This window comes from Coffea arabica, chromosome 2c, assembly GCF_036785885.1.
Source record: "Coffea arabica cultivar ET-39 chromosome 2c, Coffea Arabica ET-39 HiFi, whole genome shotgun sequence".
NCBI lineage: Eukaryota > Viridiplantae > Streptophyta > Magnoliopsida > Gentianales > Rubiaceae > Coffea > Coffea arabica.
The window spans coordinates 36,476,852-36,481,206 of record NC_092312.1 but is presented as its reverse complement, the minus strand read 5'-3'; the positions used below and the strand labels follow the sequence as shown (position 1 = coordinate 36,481,206).

At 37.5% G+C, this 4,355-nt stretch overlaps 1 long non-coding RNA gene across 1 annotated transcript; it reads right to left on the bottom strand.

The window, feature by feature from the left end:
• Nucleotides 1–3,873, bottom strand: LOC140035927 (uncharacterized). The gene is made up of 2 exons (XR_011839822.1): nt 3,675–3,873; nt 1–184 (listed from the first exon to the last, which is right to left on the bottom strand). It is a non-coding gene; the product is annotated as an uncharacterized lncRNA (long non-coding RNA).
• Nucleotides 3,874–4,355: the final 482 nt, after the last annotated feature.

Below are 4,355 nucleotides of genomic sequence, written 5' to 3'. Positions count from 1 at the left end.
TACTTTAAGTAACTTCAATACATAATTAAAGTACTCCAAATATCTCACACTTACAATTATGCAGCTTCCAAGCTTAAATACAACCCAACGGAAAAGGGTACAATAGCCATCCGTTATAATATAACTTAAAGTTTTCAAAAGAAAACAATCTAGTACTACTCACGAGCACCCTTGGTCTCGAACCCTGTAAAAGAAATCCACAACGTGGGATGAGCTACACAGCCCAGTGAGGTTCCAAGACACTCTAACAGTTCAAATAAATCAAATAAGTTGGGCATATCATATGCATGATTCAAGGTCACACACTGGCATGTTATCATGAGGTGATAATCATTGTACGAGTAATTTGAGATATTTATCATGGTATGAGACATTTATCATGAGACAGGTATCATGATATAAGTACATTGGTCAGGTAACAGGTATGGAGCATATCACAGGCATAGTTCAGGATTTCATGTTGACATTTTAGCATGAAACAATTATCATGATACAAGGTAAACATATACGGTAGGATACGGTGTTCCAGTGGAACTCTGTCGGTCATCTGCACCTTATGACTTCCGATCCCCACGGTACGGTCTGGCCATCGCCTTATCCCTCCAGTGGTAATACTCGAGTATACCGAAACGGTTGTCCAGGGTTCCAACCTACCCGACCGAGCCCAGTCCTGGCTCGAGTAGGTCAGTAACCGAGGCGGGGCCCAAGTTCAGCTTAGAGCTTACAACATGCACAAGTAACCAAGTAATTCGACAAAAGGTAAAATTCATCATTTGAGTAGGTCGAGTGAGGTAAAGTACACCCTCGCCTAATAATGATGGACAGCTTCATATAACATGTGATTCATGATAATCAAGTAATCAGGTGGTCAAGTAACCAAGTAAGTTGGTGATCACGTAAGCAGATAACCAAGTAAGCAAGTAACCAAATAGATTAGAAAACGGTAAGTAAACACGGTTAACGGTAAACGGTAAACGGTTAACGGTAGTAATTACGGTTAATTGGTAGACATATGTCATTTCAATAGGCCGCCATTGGCCGTTTTTCACTTTCACCACGTAAGAGTCGAGGAGATTCACTCCAACCGACTTATGCTTCCATAGCATAATTAATCATTTAAACACATCATGTAAATATGCTCTCCAAACATTTCATATCTAGTATTTCAAGTAATCACATAAGTATGCTCTTTAAGCATTTCATATCGAATAGTTCAAGTAGTCACGTAAATATACTCTTCAAGTGTTTCATATCGAATAGTTCAAATATACATACTTCAGGTGTTTCATGTCGAGTAATTCAAGTATACATTATTCAAATATGCATGAGTGTGGTAAATACTTAACATATAGCACTTAACACCTAATGACCAGGAGTTAAGCATGTCATAGACTTATTCCAATTACGTATTCCTATATGGAACACTCACCTATTGCAACAAGAGAGTAAATACTCAAACAAGTGTCTAGGCGTCCACTTCGAGTTCCTCTTGAAGGTCCCCTTGAGCGCCTGAGCAAATAACCATTAACTATTATGCACTATCACTTAGAACTCCTACTTATCAAAGAAGGTTGTACAATCTAAGGGGAATTCATAAATTGGGCCTTAATTATTAATAATCGAGGCTCAAGAGTAGAGTTTGAAAGTCTAAAGAGAGAGACTAACATTTTTCATGAAATCGAGTTCAAAATGTTCAATCGGTATCGAGAAAAGAAGGCAAGTTTCCAAAATCTCATTTTCTAAGAAATTGCCAAATTTCAGCTTTGGGTGTCAATTTTAGAAAAATCGTATCTTGCACTACGTAGGTCCAAAATTGGAACGCTTGATACCATTAGAAACTACATTCCGAGTACTACAAGTTTCTAGAAGACACTTTTCCATGATCCCAAATGGAAGGTATTCAAAAGTTGGATCAAAGTTACTGCTGTAGAATACTAAGACAGTTTCAAGGTTGGTTTTTGGCCAATTTTGGAAATTCGGCAAAATTCACTTGTTTTGAACTAACCTTTGAAATTTGGAAATCAATTAGTGTTGCAATCCATGAGTATAACAAAACAAGCAGAATGAGAAACGGAGTTTCGAGCACCAAGATATAGTAGCTCCAAGTTGCTGAAAAAGTTAAGACGGTTGGGCTATTTTCCAGGTTTAAAAACTAAATTCGAAGCATCATTTGGTCACCGAGTTGGCAGTGGAAATACATAAAACTTGGTACACTAAATCTTCCATGTGTGAACAACATTTCCACTAAGTTTCGTACAAAAACTCACACGGTAAGGTAGTCATTAAAACAACCAAAGTTTATGAAGAGTTTCAAGGCTAAACTACCTTCTCACTTTTCTTTCGTTTACAAACTTTTTGTACCATGAAATCAGTTTCAAATCTCTCCATTATTGAAACCAAGAGTTCATAAACATCCACTGAGCAATTTAAAGACCATTGACATCCAAATTCTAGAAATAAAACTCTCCAAATCAGATTTGACCATTTGGCTAAGAGAAAACGAAAAGTTTTCCAGATTCGATGAGCGAATTTTGTGACATCATTTGCATATCAAAATGGTCTTAGAATATTAGCAAATTTTGTACAATTAAACCTCCATATGAGGATTACTCTTCTATCAAATTTCATTTGAAAATTCACACGGGAAGGTAGTTAACTAAACCATCAAAGTTCAGGAAATTTCCCAAGGTAAAACTGTCTTCTAGCTCTTCTTTCCTTTTTAAACATTTTGTCCAAAGCAACCAACCCAAATCTGGTTTATTTGTGAAACAAAGTCCAAGGAACATCTAATCTAAAGTTTGGTAGGTGTTGGACATCAAATTTTCCAAAACAACAAGTCCCAAATCAAGCTAGGCCATTTAACTAGTCAAAAGAGGATTTTTACTCACTGCATCAGTTTCGAAATATGGCCACAACTCACTCAATTCAACTTGGAATTGAGCGTGGTTGATGGCGTTAGAAAGCTCTCTTATAAAGCTGAATTTTCTCAGAAGAAACCATTTTCAAATTCTATCTACAAACAGCTCGTTTTTGAGCATCAAGAAGCAATTTCTGTCCTGTCTCCTGGAGAGCAACGAAACAGGGCAGTGATTTTCAAACGAATGGTGTGGCTCACTCAAGTGGAACCAGAACGTGAATTTGGTACCAATGGAAAGCTGAGAATGTCTAGTTTCCAATGCCGCAAACGGCACTTGATTTCGACATCGGAGTAAAGAGTTATAGCCGATACAAAATGACTGCCTGGGCAATACGGGAATCATTTTCCAGATTTGCTAACTTTCGAAATCAATTCATTTGACCAACCAAATCATGTTATTTTTCAATGAAATTTTGTACACACTCACAATAACATGTAAACAACATAATCAAGTCATTAGAACCTCAAAATTTTGCACAAAAGTGGTCGGATAAGGCAGGGGTAAAATCGGAAACTTTTGCCTCTTGCACCCAATGAAATTTCTATCAATTACACACCATTAATCCATCATTTTAACCACTAAACCAACAATATATCCACCATCAATCATCAAATCAGCAACAACCCAAGTGTGGAAATCCATAGAGCCCACTTTCACATTTTTCCAACAATATCAAGATACCCATACACATGCAATAGCTTAAGGATGCATTTCTACCATCATAAACCAAACTTAAGGTGTAGGATGAGGTTATACCTCCTTGTTGCTTTAAACCAGAAATTTCGGTCCTCAAGATGCTCCAAGAAACCGTGAGAAACTCCTCCTTTTTCTAGCTAGATGATCTCTCCACGTGACAAGCTAAGTGTAGTTCAAATTTGGTGTGAATCCATGAAGTTTTTGTGCAAGAATTGAAGATGAAAATGGCAACTTTGTGTTGTGTTTTTGCTGCAGAGAATTCGGCCAAGAGAGAGACTAAGAGAGAGAGTGTTTGGTCTAAATTTAGCTTCTTAAGGAAGACACAATGTGTGGTGCAAAAATCATCCCCAAAGTCAACTCTCACTAGGGTGCGTTTGGGCGCGTTTCGGCTCGATTTCTCGCGCGTTTGGTTCACTAGTGCACTAAACCTCTAATGCACTTATATTTATGTAGATAATATTCACTCTTAATTATCCCGAAATAAGGGTCTAAGGTCCCTCAAATAAAGTCACGCGTGTGGAAACGTGTACCGTCAATTTTATCGCTATAACGCGAAACCTCCGAGAAATTCTTATAACGTCCGTACTACTAACCATCACTTGAGTATTTAAACATTAAAATTCCTATTTTAAGACTAAGGCACGTATCTCCAATTTTTCTGAGCTCAGTGTATCCTCAAATCGGCTATCGTTCCAAATGCACGTGCACTATTTCACTTATCGGGCTTTCGGAAATTAATTT